Source organism: Vanessa cardui, chromosome 26, assembly GCF_905220365.1.
Source record: "Vanessa cardui chromosome 26, ilVanCard2.1, whole genome shotgun sequence".
Classification (NCBI taxonomy): Eukaryota; Metazoa; Arthropoda; class Insecta; order Lepidoptera; family Nymphalidae; genus Vanessa; species Vanessa cardui.
In genome coordinates, this window is record NC_061148.1 from 3,147,366 (window position 1) to 3,168,211 (window position 20,846).

A 20,846-nucleotide genomic window follows, 5' to 3' on the forward strand; every position below is an offset into this window, starting at 1 on the left:
TCATGTGCTTAATTTGTCTTTATAATTCATCTAATGCTTAGCGGTGAAGGAAAACATCGTGAGGAAACCTGCATGTGACAAATTTTCATAGAAATTCTGCCACATGTGCATTCCACCAACCCGCATTGGAACAGCGTGGTGGAATATGTTCCAAACCTTCTCCTTAAAAAAGGGAGAGGAGGCCGTTAGCCCAGCAGTGGGAATTTACAGGCTGTTGTTGTTGGTGTTGTACCAAAATTATTTCTTCATACGTGCCTTTAAAGGGTCAATAGAAATTATTACTTAATGCATAACATATATAATCATATAAAAAATTTAAAAGTCATTTTATTTCATATGTTGTTTTTGACCCTCTCTGTATTGGTTCTGGTTTTTATCAACTATCAAGATTATTCAACCAAAGTTCATAATTGGAAATTTTATTAACGATACTTCCAGTAACGTGCGTTAAATGATTAAACATATTCGATCATAGTTTACAAGAGACGAGCCATAAACAGATTTCTAGTTCAAACAACTTTCCTCTATCTGATGATTAATCTTTGAACTATCTATATATTTCTATACGCGATTATCACCTTACGTACGATGTCATAAGAGTGACAATTGTATTTCGTATTCCTGAAATTTTTCCAGTAAGATGTCAGAGGTATGAAGGGGAGGGGAGGGTTTCAGGCAACAGCGGACTCAGTAACTCAGTAGGTTTTCGGCGTTCGACCGGAGCGGACGTATGTTGTCTCTGCGATTTATACGTACGCGTATGTAAATTTAATATATTTATTGTTTTTTTTTATCTGTGTAATTACTGTTGATATTTTATTAGGAGTGTTTTAATTTGTGGCTTTGAAAAGTTTTACTGGATTGTGCGGTTATCGAATTTGGTTAGTTTTTTCAGCCGTGTTCAGCTGTTGGTGTCTTATATTCGGTAAGTCTATGTATTAATTAATATTTAAATGTTTTTTTTTTATTAAAATAGTTTTTATGTATTGTTGAGATTTTATTAGAATTAAATATAAGTATTTATTTTCATAACAATAAATTTGGTATAATTATGTAATTTTCTAAAAGGTCTTTTTTGTGTTTATGTACTCATTTTTTATGTATTTTTAATATATTAATAAGTAAGTTATAAATAACAATTTTCATAACAATATATACGTAACTAATAATTATGTAATTTTCTGAAAATTACTATTTTTTCGTATTTTGTACTTAATATATTTTTTAATATAAATTTGTTAAGTTAGCTGCAAATAACAATTTATAAGTAATAAAACCATTTGATTTTTTCGATGTATATTCTTTATTTATTTTGTACCACGTGTAAACATTCGATCTTAAATAGTAGTGTAGATTACTTTTACATATAAGTTATATACATATATATATATATACACTGTCAGCGGCCAGCAATATATAAACAATTGTCAAAAATAATTTGATAAATGTTTTATTACTCATTTGTACAAAAAGTGGTTGACATATTACTAAGAACCCATTTTCTTTCAGAAAACTTTGAGTTTTGAGTTAGACGAAAAAAACAACAAATAATGATAGCAACATTAAACATACACATACCATATATAGTTCAATAATAATTACCTATTATAGTCACAGAATCCGTTACAACAAAATAATAATTTGAGTAAAAATATAAAGATATGTTCACACGTAAAAAAGTAACATATAAACTATGAACGAACCTTAAACGGATATGAAATAGAAATTGAAGTTACAAAATCAAAATCAAATTATACACTATCAAATCGACTCTCACGAGCACTTTGAAAAGTCACCCCGGCTACACAGGTGCAATACTGACTATATACTACATAATATTATATACAACGTTCACAGCTTTTCGTCAATATGCAGTACAAACCGCTATGTCCTGAATTTTGAATCTGTAATGCCTTCAAAAATATTCGCTTAAATTATATTCTGTAAAAGAACACTATTGTATTTAAGGCACTTAATTGATTAAAAAATAATGTTGTATTGCTTAAAATTGCTTCATGATTAAGCCATTATTTCTCTTGAAAAGTGAAAGAAAAAAAATGTTATTGTAGGATATCCCTAAGAGATACATATACCATCGAGAACTTATTTGTAGTATTTTTTAAGGTACACAATATTATTTTGTAGGGTTTACCCAGCGTTTGCAATGTAAGCGCAAAAATATGTTTATGTAGGACTTCAAATTAGAAACTTCTAAATTTATCATTGTTTCTTTACTATATTATGTATATATTATATACAAAAACATTTCTCTTAAATCAATGCATCTATTTAAAATATAACCGCATCAAAATCCGTTGCGTAATTTTAAAGATCTAAGCGTACATAGGGACAGACAGCGGTAAGCGACTTTATTATACTATGTAATGATAATGATAATGAAGCTTATACTTCTTCTGAAGGTGGGAAGACCATAAGACAGATATTTGATATTTTTCATCATATTTCACAAATGTATACAAATGTTATACTTTAACTGCTAAATCTGTAATTATTGTATTCAAATCAAATCAAATCAAAATAAACTTTATTCGAGTAGGCTTTTACAAGCACTTTTGAATCGTCATTTTACAATTAAGTGAAACTACCACCGGTTCGGAAAGTAGATTCTACCGAGAAGAACCAGCAAGAAAGTCAGTAGTTACTCTTTTTTAACATTTAAAAAATACAAAGTCATGTTAGTTAAATACAATTCAGATATGGATATTAAATTTGAAGAAAAATATTCTTTTAAAAATAAAACAAATAAGATAAATTTATGTAGCAATTTATAAACAGATATAAAATAGTACCGACTCATTTAAATATGTATTCTGTATAAAGTAATTAATTATTATTGGTTTTATTATATTATATATGTATGACATATGTGTTATTTTTATTACCATTAGTCTACTTTTACGATACTTTTATTGATCTCTGTTGATTAATTATTTTACGTTTGATTATTAATGTTTTGTCTGTTAGTGAATGTGGTATTTATTATCAGTGGAAACATAGCTAACATTATTGTATATTATATGCTGTAAGTGTAATCTTATTGTATGTTTTATATAGAAATCATACCTCAGGTCAGATCATATTAATAATATTATAAGGATATTATTGTCTAGTTTCAATATCTCGGTATCATTAAATATAACAATAGTTCATACGAATAATACATATATATATGTATGTATAAAGTATGTTAAATATATGTATAACGTTGTTTGTGTATATTATTTGTTTAATGCGACACATTTTCGTCAGATACTCGGAAGTATTTCTATTGTAACCGTTGGTAGAGATTGTCAATAATCGAAAGCAGTATCTGCTTTATAAATAATATTATTCGTACGAGGATATAATATATATGTATCTATATAATAAAATATTTTGTAGTTAGTATTCCTGGATATTTATAGATGGTGTATAAATATAATTGTAAATGATTATAACATTTATTTCTGAATAAGGTAACTCCTAAATGTAGCATAGCCACTCAGAATCGATGGCAACTTTAAGGAATTCGTAAGAGTCTATTTTAATCTATACTAATAAGGAGACAGTTTGGAACATATTCCACCAAGAGGTTGCAATGCGGGTTGGTGGAATGCACATGTGGCAGAATTTCGATGAAATTGGACACATGCAGGTTTCGAGCACGATATAGTGGTGCTTGCCTGGGTTTGAACCCGCAATCATCGGTTAAGATGCACGCGATCCACTGGGCCATCTCAGCTATATTTGTTATTACGTATTACGTATAGTGAGTGATAGCTTCATGGATATAGTATCTCAGTTCCCAAGGTTGGTGGTGCATTTGCGATGCAAGGAATGGCTAATATATCATCTATGTCTACACTAATAGCGATCTTTGTAACTCTACTATTGGACACAGCTCTAACATTGAGACAAGTTTTCCATTTTGGTTCAAGAACAAACTTCAAAGTCACCGCAGCGCACGGTAGCGAAATGTCAGAAAGTTAAATGCGATATTTAAACGATACGTCATTTCGCAAGTGGTATACGGAGTAGGTTTTTATTGAAAGGCGAAAACTCGATAGAATATAATATATATAATAAAAAGTGTTGAAATTATTAACCTAATCCAAACGGTCTATCCTCTAAATTATTATTTTATTAATACTTTGAATGTATATTTTTATGAAATAGAGGTGCGCACAAGAGTACAATCTCATGGTAAACTGCACCAACTGTAAGCAATACTCTGCATTTCATTTACCTCAATGCACCAATCCTTGCAACTAAGATTTCCATTGCGCTTGTAGTTACACGGGCTTATTCATGCTTTAAGCCGGAATACAACAGTAATAAGTATTGGTGATTGGCGTTAGAAAACATAATGAGTGGGTGGAACACACCCAAACGAGGCCTACCACTAAATAATAATGATATTAGTAATATGTTTGGTTAAAGATTTAAAAAATTATTATATAATAATATTATAAATGTGAAAGTAACTTTGTCTGTCTATCTTGCTCTTTCACGATCAAACCGCTGAACCGAATTTGATGAAATCTGGTGCGAAAAAACCTTGAACTCCAAGAAAGGCTACTTTTTGCCTGACACATGACAATATTACAAGTAAAAATAAAGACTTATAACTTCAGTACTTTTTCACCACTTGAATATGAGCGGTAGAATATGTATAGCCAGAAATTGAGCCTACAATCTTCAGTATTTTTTTTACCACTTCAATTTGAACAGGAGAATGTAGCTAGCCTGAATTTGAGTCAACAATTTTCAGTACTTTTTTACCACTTTAATTAGAGCCCGTAATCTTCAGCAGTGTTTCACGTATACCATTGAGCCATAAAACTTCTGCCCTAACAATTTATATCCAATTTTCAACGACACCGGTAGTTTCCGTCTCATTTAAAATATCTCTTACACACCGTAAAGTTTAGTTTCTTAGTGTAAAATCAATTATAATATGCAAAGTAAGAGAAAACGATAGAAAAGGCGAGAGACCATAGATTATATAATATTAGAAGTGTCATAAAGAGTAGGACTTATTTGTATACCGAGTGCTGCGGATTTACTTGTATTCAATTCGTACTATAACACTGAACAATAAAAATAACCGTACCCTTTCCAATTCTATATTCAAAACTAGTAGCCGCCTGCGGCTTTTCTCTCATTTTAGGGTATTGGTTGTCATGTGTCAGGCAAAAAAGTAGCCTATGTCCTTTTTTGGAGTTCAAGTTTGCTTCACACCAAGTTTCATCAAATTAGTCGTGAGAGAGCGACAGATAGACAGAGTTACTTTCACAATTAGATTATTAATAGAGAAATTAATTTAGATACAGATTACATAAAAGTACTTTTAACCCCTCATCTTATTACAGCACAGAATATAGATTTCATCGAGAAGAATTGGAAAAAGAATCTATTCCAAATTTAAAATGCCGTTTTCTTGCATGACAATAAACGAAAATTAATCCTCGCTTATTTAGTATCTATAGTCTTCATTTCATGAAATTCAGTTCAGTAGTTTGGTCGTTAATGAGCGACAGACAGACAGAGTTACATTCACATTTATAATATTAATATATATTAAGAAACTACTATACTAACTATTGTTAGCGATTTAATTTTAAATCGATTTTTATTGTGTATAATTGCAACACTTATAAATAATAATATTTAACTTTGTGGGTAGATTATAAATTAAAAAAAAGAATAAGATGGAGGGTAATAGAGAGAGGGACATGATTAATTTTTAAGAACGAAAGTGGCTCGATTGAAAAAAGGTTCAGATATTTAAGTAAGATTGTAACCAGTTTAATAACGAATAATATAAAGTGATGTGTATATCTGTGTGAGTATTATTTGAAAATCATTGAGCATTCAACATATCAGAAGTGGTAAGACCGTGCGAGAAAACAAAGAAGGTATGAAATTTTTATTACCATTTTAAATCTTCGAATTCACAAACTTTTAATAATGAATGTAAATAGATAATTACATTAAATATAATACTACTTGATAATATCTCAGTATTCAAAGTTTGTCGGAATGTTTGAACAGAAATAAAGATTTAATAACATTTTACTTTAATCTTTTAATATAATAAAATACATAAAATATTTTACTACATAAAAACTGTAACTAGTATATAGTGACAATATATATATATTAGGTATAAAGATAATATTATTAAAAAAAAAAAAAAAAACGCTATTAAGGGTATATCTATTAGATATAAATAAAATATGATATAATATTTAAAATAGAAAATACAGATGTCAACAAAATATTTTATCAATGTTTCTAATCCGTTTATATATATATTTTTTTTGTCTTTGTCATTTCAATTTGTTGTTTAAAATATAGCTTCTGTAAATTTAATGTGTTGTGTGTGTTTTATTAATGAAATTCATTTTTTTTTGAATCTCTTCCTATATTAACATTCTTTAATTTAACACGTTTTACGTATAATAAATATATATCTATGAATATGATAGTCTCCATAATTTATTATACATATATAATCATTTATATATATACATAATATAGTATATAATACATATACATAAATATGTCATCTGCGTCGGCGTATACACCTCCGTTACGAGATAGTATGGAAAAAAGAAAGTCTAGGAGCTCAACTCGTAATCAAAATTATAAACGACGGAGATACGATTTGAGTCACAGCAGACCATCGAAACGTCGATTGAGCAAACGAGACAGTTATCGTCAACGATCGCGTAACCGATCATCAACGAATACGAGTTCTACTTCTAGTGAGGAATATAATTGCAAAACCAAACGTCGTAAATATCAATCGCGGGGTTCCCGTAAAGGTTATCGAGTATCGTCAGATACAACGAGTCCGTCTAGCAGTATAGATTCTAACAGTTCTGATTGCTCCAATCATATTGAGGTTCATAATCGTCAACATAATCGTCATAGCACAACTGACAGTGTATCATCTCGTAGTACAGTCACACGCAGAGGAAGATCTCGGTATCGTAAAACTTATAAAGACAAAAGGATTAATAAAACAACTAGGAATCGGCATCGATCAAGGTCTAGGTCTTTTGAAAATAAGGATTTCTTTAAAAAATTTGCGAAGTTTATTGATAATAAACGCAATACTTTTGAGGGAGCTCATAATGTTTTACCAGAATTTGACCCAGATGCAAATGCACAAACGGCTACTGATTGGATTCGCAAAGTTAATGAAACGGCAGCTATTTACAATTGGAGTGAAAAACAAATAATTTACTACGCGATACCCAAACTTTGTGGTTATGCTCGAAAGTGGTACCAAGGGCAAAGTACATTAAACCTAAGTTGGCGGCAATGGCAACGCAAAATTCTCAGGACATTTCCGGACGATAGAAACTATGCGGATCGATTATATGAAATGCTCGAAAGACGGAGTAGGAGAGAGGAATCATTAGAAGAGTATTTCCACGACAAAGCAAGGCTAGTCAAAATGTGCGGTATTAAAGGTAGAAATGCCGTTGACTGCATAATCAATGGTATATTTGATAATAATATAAGACTAAATGCCCAAGGATCCAGTTTTAAAAGACCTTCACAATTACTAAAATACTTACGGCGCATATCGAAGAAACTTTCTGGAAATATAAGAAAATTAGTTTCAGAAAATAAAAATTTTGGAAATAAAGAAAGTAACTCTAATAAAATAGTTATGTCTAACAAACCAATGGGTACTGGCTCTCGAAGTAGATTTAAAACGGTACGCTGTTTTAATTGCTCTGAAATTGGTCATACAGCTCCAAATTGTTCAAAACCAATCAAGAGATGCGATAGATGTCATCGTTTGGGTCACGAAAGCTATGAATGTCAGCAGGATAATGGCAACAAAGCAAACAATACTAAGGAGTCGACAGAGGTTAAAGCAGAAATGAAAAAGGTATTACAAATCACAAAGGAAGACAAATTAAATGGCAAGTATTACAAATCTATAAAGTTAAATGGTATTATAAGGTCGGCTTATATTGATTTTGGAAGTCAGTGTACATTAATAAAAGAAAAAATAGCTTCTGAAAGTAAGTTGACACTCGATAAAATTGGTCTTCCAGTAATTAGAGGATTTGCGCTTGGTTGTGTTTCACCTCTAGGAAGAGTTCAAGTAAACATTGAAATAGATGCAGTAACAGCTATCGTAGATGCATTTGTTGTTACTGATGATTTATTAAGTACAGACGTATTAATTGGCCAATCGCTCACAGAACTACCAACAGTGACAGCAATAAAAACTAATACTCAATTGACTTTATATTGTGATGATTCCATGACGGACTGTATTAATGTTTATAATTCCTTCGACGTGAATGTAGAAGGATTAAAGAATCTAACTGTACACACTGATAAAGAATATACCGGTTATCTGTTTATTCCCGGAAATGTGTGTTTAAAACCCGGACATGAATATATTACGCTACAAGGTGTTTTTTATTTTAAAGAAGGCATTGGACAAGTAATTCTCATCAATGTATCTGGAAACCCTTTGAAATTCGACAAAGATAAGGTTATTGCACGTGCTGTAAAGTCACCTGAGATGGAATGCAACAGGGCTATCGAAAAAAATGTAAATTTATCCGATTATAAGACTACAGATGATTTTACAACGTATAAAGAACCTATTACTATGGATATGCTAAATATTGGTCCTAAAGTATCAGACGAACAAAAATATCGACTTTTGGAATTGCTAAATAAGTATCGTAATTGTTTTGCGTTCAACATGCAGGAACTGGGTTTGACAAAAATTAGCGAACTGACGATACGGCTTAATGACGATAACCCAGTAACTTATAAACCATATCGTCTTCCATACAGTGAGAGGGCTGTTGTTAGAAAAATGGTGGGTGAATTACTGGCAAATAATATAATTAAAGAATCGCATTCTGCATATGCTAGCCCAATAGTTTTAGTCCGGAAGAAGAATAATGATTATCGACTTTGCGTCGACTATCGGGCATTAAATAAGAAAACAATAAAAGACAGTTACCCGATGCCAGTCATCGATGACCAACTTGACCGCTTAAGTGGAAAGGCATACTTCACAAGTTTAGATTTGGCATCGGGATACTACCAAATACCAGTTAATCAATCATCGCAACACATCACAGCATTTGTAACACCCGATGGGCATTATGAATATACAAGAATGCCCTTCGGCTTAGTGAATGCACCTGCTGTATTCCAAAATATGATTAACAAGGCTTTGGGTAATAGAAGGTTCGAACTCGCTATTCCATACTTAGATGATTTATTATCAGCAGGCAAAAACTTCGATGAATCATTCAATATGTTAACCGAAATACTAGAATTGCTGGAAAATGCTGGACTGACATTAAATCTTAAAAAGTGCTACTTTTTCCAATCAGAGATAGACTATCTTGGTTATGAAATTTCTGAATTAGGCTTAAGACCTGGTACAAAAAAAATACAAGCTGTGGCAGAATTCCCAACACCAACGAATGTACACCAGATAAGGCAATTCGTAGGCTTAGCAAGTTTCTTCAGAAGATTTGTCTATAATTTTGCTACTGTGATAAAACCTTTAACTACGTTAACAAAGGCAGACGTACCCTGGGAATGGGGAAATGAACAAGAAAAATCTTTTGAACTTATTAAAGCAAAACTTTCAAGCAGACCAATTTTAGCACTATACGATCCTAACTTTGAAACGGAAGTACACTGTGATGCTAGCAAAGTAGGTATTGGTGGGGTTTTGTTACAAAGAGCAGAGAGTAGCATGCCTCTGAGGGCAGTAGCTTATTACAGTCGACAAACAACACGAGAGGAATCATTTTGGTATTCCTACGAATTGGAAACTATGGCTGTTGTTTTATCCTTAAAAAGATTTCGTATCTATTTAATAGGGTTAGAATTTAAAGTAATGACTGATTGCAATGCTTTACGTGCGACGTTAACAAAAAGAGACTTAATACCAAAAGTAGCTAGATGGTGGCTTATGTTACAGGAATTTAACTTTTCGATCGAGTATAGACCAGGACATAATATGCAGCATGTAGATGCATTAAGTCGCAACCCAGTGTTACCGGCGGTCGAACAAGAGGAACTTGAGATTTTAAATATTACTACTCATGATTGGCTACATAGCGTGCAGATGACAGATCCTCGCCTGAAACATATTAAAAGTGTTCTACATACAACTGATGACGACCTCAAAGAAATTAAAAGTAATTATGTCCTCCGTGATGATAAATTATACAGGCGCGTTGGAGGCAAATTAAAATGGGTGGTGCCACATGGAGCACGTTGGCGCATTTGTCAACTGAATCACGATGAAGCTGGACATTTTTCATTCGAGAAGACTATAGAGAAAATAAATGCTGATTATTGGTTTCCCAAAATGAAACGTTTTGTAAAGAAGTATGTCGATGCTTGTATAAACTGTGCATACAACAAAGAAGTTACAGGGAAAAAATCTGGGTACCTTAACCCAATTCCTAAATGTAATTCTATATTTCATACCATTCACATGGATCATTTGGGGCCGTTTATAAGAAGTAAACGTGGAAACACTTACATTCTGGGAGTGATCGACGGTTTTAGTAAATTCATATTGATTAGAGCAGTTAAAAATACAAAATCGCGGACAACCATTAAAGTTTTGGAAGAAATATTTGCAACGTTTGGATATCCTAAAATAATTATATCTGATCAGGGTACTACCTTTACTTCTAATGAATTTAGAAATTTTGTGAAAACATTGGGTATTAAACATACTTACAATGCTGTTGCTACACCACGCGCTAATGGTCAGATCGAGCGTTATAACAGGACTATTTTAAATGCACTTTCATCAATAAATCACGGCCTTGACGAAAAAGATTGGGATGTAAATATAAATAAACTACAATGGAGTTTAAATAATACTATAAATAAGGGGACCAATAAATCTCCTGCAGAAATTGTCTTTGGACACAGAACCACCGGTGAATCCGAAAATATTTTAAAAGGTGCTATATCGGATGTGATGAACCCAATAACAGACAAGGAAAGAGAAGAAATAAGAGATACAGTTCAAGATACCATTAAGGAAAAACAAAGAAAAATGAAAGAAGCTTTTGATAACAAAAGGGCCCCAACTAAAATATTTAAGGAAGGGGATTTAGTAATGATACCAAACCATAATCCAGAGAAAGGAAAGAGTAAGAAATTGGCGCCAAAATTTCGGGGACCATTTAAAATAACTTCAGTTCTGGATAAAGATAGATACGAAGTGTCAAGTATAGAAGGTCACAGTAAAAGAAAATATAAAAACATATTTGCTGCAGACCAATTAAAACCTTGGATAAATTTCGAGCTATCTCCACTTGAGAGCGAACAAAGTAGTAGTGATGACGACTCCCAGGAAGTCGAATAATTATTTATTTATTTATATTATTGATAACAATTTTTATCCTTACCTAAGTGTCCATATCCTTGCCTGTTTCAGTATAGATTCGTAAAAAGGACAGATCGGTGCTAGCGGAAAGTATCCGGCTGTCAAAGCAAATCAGGTCATACTATGAAGTGAAATAGCAGACGATGATTTCAAGTGGCAACGGCAGCACATTAAATAGAAGTTGAAGAGCAGGCCGCACCCCTCTGGTGGCAAGCGGTAGCTTATTATATGACATTATTGGGCAGGCCGTACCCCTCTGGTGGCAAGCGGTAGCTTATTATATGACATTATTGGGCAGGCCGTACCCCTTCGGTGGCAAGCGGTAGCTCATTATGTAACATTATTGGGCAGGCCGTATCCCTTTGGTGGTAAGCGGTAGCTTTGTATATAAAGTTTTTGGGCAGACCGTACCCATTGAGAGGCAAGCGGTAGCTCATTAAACATTTAATGAGCAGGCCGTACCCTCCGAATGGCAAACGGTAGCAGACTACACAAAGGTTAACCAGGCCGTAGCCCTCGGGTGGCAAACGGTAGCTGATGATTGGCAACAAGTGTTTCTAAGTTTGTGAAGTTCGTGAGTGACGTGATGATTAATAAGTTAATAGTGTTAATTAAATACAGAGAAACTGAGTCTAATTTCGTATGGAAAGGGATAATTCAAAAATGACCAAAAGCTTTGCGTTTAATGTCTACTGTGTTTAAATTCGTTATTTTAATATTTTTGTTATAAAAGTCTAGTATTTTCATAATTTTTAATATAACAGATAATCATGTAGAGTTTAAATTTGTAATATAATAATGTGATAATAAATAAATTGTGCTTGATTGTTTGTAATCTGTAGGTAAATTTATTTAATTTTTTTTTCTTTTCTTTCTTTTTCTTTTTTTGAGTCTAATTGGTTTAATTTTTAAATGTTAATATAAGCGAAAGAAAGAAAAGTATGGGGTCATACTTGCTTTAGGAAGGCCGAGCCGTGTTAGGAATGAGGCCATTCCTATTGCAGGACAGCCGTCTGTTAGCGATTTAATTTTAAATCGATTTTTATTGTGTATAATTGCAACACTTATAAATAATAATATTTAACTTTGTGGGTAGATTATAAATTAAAAAAAAGAATAAGATGGAGGGTAATAGAGAGAGGGACATGATTAATTTTTAAGAACGAAAGTGGCTCGATTGAAAAAGGTTTAGATATTTAAGTAAGATTGTAACCAGTTTAATAACGAATAATATAAAGTGATGTGTATATCTGTGTGAGTATTATTTGAAAATCATTGAGCATTCAACACTATATATATATACTTGGTGGTAGGGTTTTGTGCAAGCCCATCTGGGTAGGTACCACCCACTCATTAGTTATTCTACCGCCAAATAACAGTGCTCAGTATTGTTGTGTTCCGGTCTGAAGGGTGAGTGAGCCAGTGTAACCACAGGCACAAGGGACATAACGTCTTAGTTCTCAAGGTTGGTGGCACATTGACGATGTCAGGAATAGTTAATATTTCTTACAGCTTCATTGTCTATGGGTGATGGTGACCACTTACCATCAAGTGGCCCATATGCTCGTCCGCCAAACTATAACATAAAAAAAGAAAGGACAATGTCTGTTGCGTCAGCTAAACAATTTTGTTATTCTTAACCGTTTTAAAGATTCGAGACAAACAGAAAAATATTATTAATATAGTTATTTTTTGTTAATAATAACATAAAATGCAGATAATCCTAAAGCATAGATTATAAATTTAATACAAAAAATAGTAGACAGAAGTTGATGACAAAAATTTCATTACGTTTAATCCTGTTTGAAATAAATTACATTCTTCGCTAATTCTAAAGATTAATGCTGTCGTTTGATACGTATATTTTAAACCGGCTTATATATGTTAACAGATTAATAAAGGAACATAGGAAAACTGAACGAAGCGAGGTATTCCCTGGATTATTATCAGAGGTAGCTTAGTAAGATTATTCCTTTATTAAAAACATATTTTTCTTAGTGCTATACGTGTATATCATATTTATGGTATAGGTTGGCGGATGAGCAAATAGGCCACCTGATGGTAAGTGGTCACCATCATTCATAGACAATGGCGCTGTAAGAAATATTAGCCATTCTTTAGATCTCCAATCCCCTTGGGAACTAAGATGTTATGTCGCTGGTGCCTACACTGGCTTACTCACCCTTCAAACCAGAACACAGCAATACTGAGTACTTTTGCGCCAGAAAATGTGTTTATTTACGACAACACATGAGAAACTTTTAAAATTATCAACGCTTCTCTACTAAATTGTGCATGTATTATAAATAAGAAACTTTCTCTTGAATAGCTCTATCGATTAAAAAAAAACATATCAAAATCCTTTATGTAATTTTTTTTTAATTTAAAGAACTTGCAATACAAAGGGACAGACAGACAGCGGGAAGCAATTTTGTTTTATACTATATGATGAGTTTTAACAATTTCATTTCATTTCATTTCAACGTGTATTTAATGTTTCGAAATGATCAGTTTCGCAGTTACTTGGTAGCAAATAAACAAACACATTCTCATTTATGACTTTAATTAGGTTACAGACTATATCTTTATTGACATTCAAAATAAAAATCAAAATAAACTCTATTCAAGTAGGCTTTTACAAGCACTTTTGAATCGTCATTTTACAATTAAGTGAAGCTACCACCGGTTCGGAAAGTAGATTCTACTGAGAAGAATCGGCAAGAAACTCAGTAAAAGTAACTCTGTTTGTCTGTCTCTCTGCCGCTCTTTCACGGCCTAACCGCTGCACCGAATTTGATGAAACTTGGTAGGAAGTCAACTTGAACTCTAAGAAAGGCTTTTTGCACACACATGACAACCAACACCCTAAAACGCGAGCAAAACCGAGGGCGACTGCTAGTCAAAATAAAATTTATTCACGAAGGCTTTTACAAACAACTTTAAATCGTCATTTAACAGAACTATTAAAAGTAAAACCACCTTTTTGGAATGTATAATCAACCAAGAAGAAACTCAGTAGTAACTCTTTTTCAACATTTTAAATAAAAACTTGAAGTAAAAGTAAAGTAACAGCCTGTAAATTTCCCACTTCTGAGATAAGGCCTCCTCTTCCATTAAGGAGAGTGTTTGGAACGTATTCCACCACGCTGTTCCAATGCGGGTTGGTGGAATGCACATGTGGCAGAATTTCGATGAAATTAGACACATGCAGGTTTCCTCACGAAGTTTTCCTTCACCGCCGAGCACGAGATGAATTATAAACACAATTAAGCACATATATATAGTGGTGCTTGCCTGGGTTTGAACCCGAAATCATCGGTTAAGATGCACGCGTTCTAACCACTCCATCTCGGCATAAATAAAAACTTATTTTGCTTAAATACTATTATGTGTATCTAATAAGTATTATTCAGAAAGTTGCACTTCAGACGAGATCGTAAACGGCAGGGGACTTATTTGTTTGTGAAGTTTAACTTATAGGCGCGTTATGAAAAAATTATGACAACGAATTTTGATGATAAACAAGGTAACTTATGAAGTTGCTCGCTAAGGCGCCAATTAAGAGTCAAGTCGCTGAAAACAGACAACTTCACACCGTATCTTGTTTTACATCTTTTATTTTATTTCAAACTAGCGGCCTGGTTTCGCACGGGTGCACTGATCACTATACAGTCTAAAACAAAGTCGCTTTCTCTGTCCCTATGTATGCTTAAATCTTTAAAACTACGCAACGGATTTTGATGCGGTTTTTTTAGTAGATAGTGTGATTTGAGAAGAATTTTAGATGTTTCTAATGTGATGTCGTAAATAAACAAATTCTGTAGTATTAATATTGCACACGTGCGAAGCCTGGGTGGTTAGTAATAAATAAATTACAGATATTTACTTTCTTTACTTTTGTCCATGTCTTTATATATATCTGTTATTAATTACTTTATCTATTAAAAAACAACGCATTAAAATCTGTTGCATTATTTTAAAGATCTAAGCATACATAGGGACAGATAGCGGTAAGCTTACTCTGTTGTAATAATTTTAATTGTCAATATTTAAATTTATAAGGGAGTGTTAGTTTTTTTTTAAAGAATAGTTACAATGCTCCAAATTAATTAAGGAATTACAAATATTTCTAATTGTCCCCCTTTAAGGTTTATCACTTTTAGGGGTGAGGATGATAAGAGCCCAAAGGGTCAGAATCGATCTTACGACTTTTTAAATCGCAAGGCGCCCGTAAATCATTACTTATCACTAAACACTTAAAATAAATGTTATGCAGGTCATGTCATTCGAAGTAAGAAAAAATAATCTTTGTAAGTTATAAAATCTAATTTTAATAACTAATAAACTCACTATCCCGTTTATATTTCCTATTTAATATTAGGATTACGTAGAAAGTATTGTTAGCATTATTTAGAAATATACTTTTAAGATAATTTATCAAAGTTACATACAATATCGTACAAAGCGATCATAAAAATTAGTTTCGTGTGATATCGCCCGACTACGGAACCCTATCATTTTCATGTCTAGACTAGCTTGTCTCAAAGTGTACGCTTAGATACTATTCACGGCCCATTTTGTTTTGATGGTCATTACAATGAAATAAATGTACAGAACCCCTTACCATATAAAATTTGGATTTACCCAGTGGAACACAGGAATAGTAATTGAGGATACCAATCCTGCTTAAGTTATTTAACACCACTGAATCGTTATGTTCCTAATATCCAAATATAATCAACCTGTTACTTTTGGCTGTTTGAGAAACTGTTAAAAGTACTATCTATAGAATTATAATTAAATAAATAAATAAATATGAGCCAACATCACATACATTACTCTGATCCCAATGTAAGTAGCTCAGGCACTTGTGTTATGGAAAATCAGAAGTAACGACGGTACCACAAACACCCAGACCCAAGACAACATAGAAAACTAATGATAATCTACATTGACTCGGCTGGGAATCGAACCCAGGACCTCAGAGTAGCGTACCCATGAAAACTGGTGTACACACCACTCGACCACGGAGGACGTCAAAAATTAGGTTTTGTGTTTTCTTTGACAGCTATGGAGAGGGGATTAGAGGGGGGGGGGGTACATGACGGGGTTCTAATGCGATATCTACCAACCAAGTACCTACCAACCTACGGGGTTCAGAAACAGGTAATTTTAACATGATTCTTCTGGTCTTATATACGATTTGCTTGAACGAAACGTTAGCGTGATTTAGAACTATCAGTATTCCAAAGAACAATGTGATTATTTTTATCAATCATACTTTATAGCTTCTCTAGAGCATAACCAGTGCTGACTGCGAATATCGTATGGTTTATATTCGTATAGTTTTTGAAATAAACCAGACATGTTTTGTAGTGAATAGACCGGTGTATGAGACACACTGTATGAGAGATCGCGGAGGCGCTAGCGAAATATCATATAAAATATCGCTAATGAAATATCATTACATATTTAGGATAGGAATTGCGATTCAACGGGGAAATGTTTTTAGCATTCTTGCTCTTCATCATTCCACGCGGTCAAGATTTATATAGTAACTAGTTTTAGTTTATATTTGTATATATTTAAGCTTTTAATGTTATTAATTCTCATATTCATAAAATATTATTAGTAAAACAAAAACCGAACCGATAAGAATAGAGAACATTCAAGAAAAGAGCGTACACTTTCCTTAGAGGCCTGCAATGCACCCGCAAGCCTGCCTGCCTACCTGCCTAGTGTTGCAGATTTCCATGGGCGGTAGTCACTTTTCATCAGGTGACCTGCTCATTTGTCATATCATATCACATCACATAAAAAAGTATCCTGCATCGAGTTTAGCTTACGATTCTACGCATGTATCATTATCCGATGTTTGTTATATATTTTCCGCTGTTCGTTATCCCCGCTATCGCTTATAATAAAGTCTCAGTATTATCCGTCAAAAATAGACTTTTATTTTCTTGTATTTCCGAAACTGCGCGCGCTAGTTTAATCAACATAAAAATAGTTAAAAATAAACATAGTTCGTGTAACGGGCTATGTGTGACGATGGCGTTACATTATTAACATCTAACGAGTTAAAAAGTTATGTTTGTTAAAAGTTATAAAAATGCAATTTAAATGCACGAAAGCTCGGGAGCTTTGTAGACTTAGAAGTTATCTTAGCTTTTGTTTAACGTTATTAACGATTTCGGTTGCTGGTAATTCTCAAGGGAGATTAGGTAATAGTGAGGAATATTTTAGTTTACAAGTGTGTGTGTAAGCACAAGTTAACTGTGATCATGTATAGTACGACACAACTTAGATGTAGCATCGGCAAAATTCCGTCCGAATTAAGTACGCTATCCCAAATTATCAATATTTATTTCTCATGTGAATATGGTTTTTACACAAACGTAATAACTTGTAATATCATATGACCTAATGTTCGTCAATTTGACACGTCGATTTACATGCACTTGCTTTCTCCGGTTAAACTGACGCGAGAATCCATAGCAATGAATAGCGTCGAATAGCGCGATAGGGAGCTATTTCTTTTGATTGTATAAATCAGCAGTAATCTTTTTCATTGAATTTGCCGATGCTACATCTTAGTTGAGTTGTTCTATACTCATATATCTTGGTAGGCAATATATCACGCCTGGAAAAAACAGGCGTTTTTATTCGAGACACCATATTTATGATAGAAGGGAGTGTTAATAATATCGTGTCCTAGTATTAATACTTGTCGTAGCGTGGGGTTTCACTCGCGTTTTAGGTGGTTGGCTGTCTGGCAAAAAAAGTAACCTATGTCCGTCCTTGGAGTTTACGTTTGTTTCACACCAAATTTCTTCAAATTAGGTAAATTGTTTTCGTTGTAAAAGAGTAACCGACGGACAGACAGACAATGTTACTTTCACATTACATGACGTACTCGTCATAGGTACTCCTTGCCACGTTCCCACAGCTGGGTAAAGGCGGATGATAATGCTTAGCTTAGTTTTTACAAAAATAATAGTATTCTATTTCGAAGCTATTAAACTATTTCTTGACATAGTTCTAACGCGTATTATATGAAATTATTTCCAAGGAAATACAGTAGTATAGATACATGAATTTTTCAGTTACAATTCGGGCTAAAATGTGAGAAAAAAATGGCAATACCAATCATTTACGAACGAAAGGTATATCTGGTGCTAGCCACATGGCCTGCCCTGAATAACGACATCAATTTCTCACTTCATCCTCCATTTAGTGAGGTTAGAACACCCTCGGTCGAACGAAGAAAAATGGCGCTTAAATTTTCAGGGTTGCCATATTCAAACACTAATATTAGATATTTTTCTTAATATTAAATTAATACGACATTTAAACTTCTTATTTAGGTATAGTAGTTTTTAATTTATAGCACGCGACTTCTAGCGCGTTTTAATTTAATTAAAAAGTTATTGTTCAAAATGCAGATTTAATTATACTGTTACTTATTACTAAAAGTTACTTCCTACTACTAAATTCCCGTCAAAATCAGTCCAGCCGTTCTAAATTAGCCGGAACAAAGGACAGACAGGCAGACAAAAAATTGGTATGTGTACCGTGTATAGACACAATGCCTTTGATATAAATGAGAATTAAACACAAGAACCCATTGGTAAAATCGATATTACGATTAGTGTTCTAAACTCATATATACCAGACACATGAAGCGGTTAAATCCGGATTTATCTGGAAATCTACTTTTATCCGGATAGATCTAGTCGGATTGTCGCGATACCGAAACTGTTAGAAAACCAATCGTAAATGTATTGCTTTTAAAATGAATTGATTTTTTATTTCTTATCTTTATTTTATATATTTTTAGTAGTAATTAGTGTTTTAGTAGTAGTTTTAGTGGGGTAGTTTGAACCACTCATCTTCTGGGCGCCAAAAAAATCGACCCACCTACATTTTTTTTTTAGAAAAAGCTATGGTATGATTTTATAGAAACACATTTATATTTTTAGCAGAAATAGTGCGCAAACAAAATGTTTTCAGATACAAAAGCGATAAAACACGAAAACATAAAATTTAAAGCAATTTTGTTCTTTGTTGTGTGCAAAACGGTTATGCTGTTTTTTTTTTTAATTTGGGTGCCTGAATTTTTCTTTAATAGGGAGTGTTTTTTTAATCTAATCACTGCCTGCATACGCCTATTAAGTGACCTAATTAGCTTTTAATCTTCCTGTGAGGTCCGTTACCATTCTTTAGTTAGGGCAGCTTCCAGTTGATCCAGGGTTTCCGGATTGGATTTCGTGCTCGAATCGTACGTTTTAGTACCATTTGGTTTTGGTTCTGGGACCACCCAGAGGTGTTCTATCGGGTTTAAGTCTGGACTATTGGCATGCCACTGCATAACTGGAATTTCGACTTCTTCCCTGATGTACATTATCTAACAACATAGGCTATTTTTTGCCTAGTACATGACAACCAACACTATTAAACGCAAGCGAAGCCGCGGGCGACTAGTAGTTTTTATATATAATATGGGTAAGCAGGTTTGAGGTTTGAAAGCCAAGTTAAAGGGCTCATTCCCCAAGGTTGGTTCCAAAGATTAGTTAGAAGGCACTAAAAAAAGACGTCTACAGGCGTACGGACTACTTAAATCAAATCAAATTAATTTTATTCAAGTAAACTTCACAATTAAGCGTTTTTGAATCGTCAAAAATTAAATACTACCACTTATCATAGCATATCAGTGTATTGGCACGGTTGTCTATTGTCTACTATTTATTGCCTTGAACGTGTGTTTGCAATAAACTAGAATGAACGAAAGTACGATGTATGAATACAGTTTTCTTCTTGTGTAATAAATAAGTAACAACCCTTTTAAGGGTTTTCCTGTCGTAGGACAAAGAAGCGTTAAGTAAAAAGGGAATGACATTTTCGTCGGTTTACAAGTTTCACGGCGATGGCATTACTCCGCATTGTATACGATGTCATGTATTGTATATAATAAACATGACATGTCGCATAATAATTATTCTATACAATATTATTAAATGGTAGAAAATCATGTACATATTGATAACACTTAGCAAAAGTTGAATTGATTGATATATATATTATCAATCAATTCAACTTTTGCTAAGTGTTATCAATATGTACATGATTTTCTACCATTTAATAATATTGTATAGAATAATTATTATGCGACATGTCATGTTTATTATATACAATACATGACATCGTATACAATGCGGAGTAATGCCATCGCCGTGAAACTTGTAAACCGACGAAAATGTCATTCCCTTTTTACTTAAGTTTACAAGTTTCTTTTCGATGAAAACTCATGACCCGTGAAAAATCATATACCTATTAGATGCTTATAAATATTTAAGATACAGTACAGTAACAGCCTCTAAGTTTCCCATTGCTGGGCTAAGACTTCCTCTCCCTTTCGAGGAGA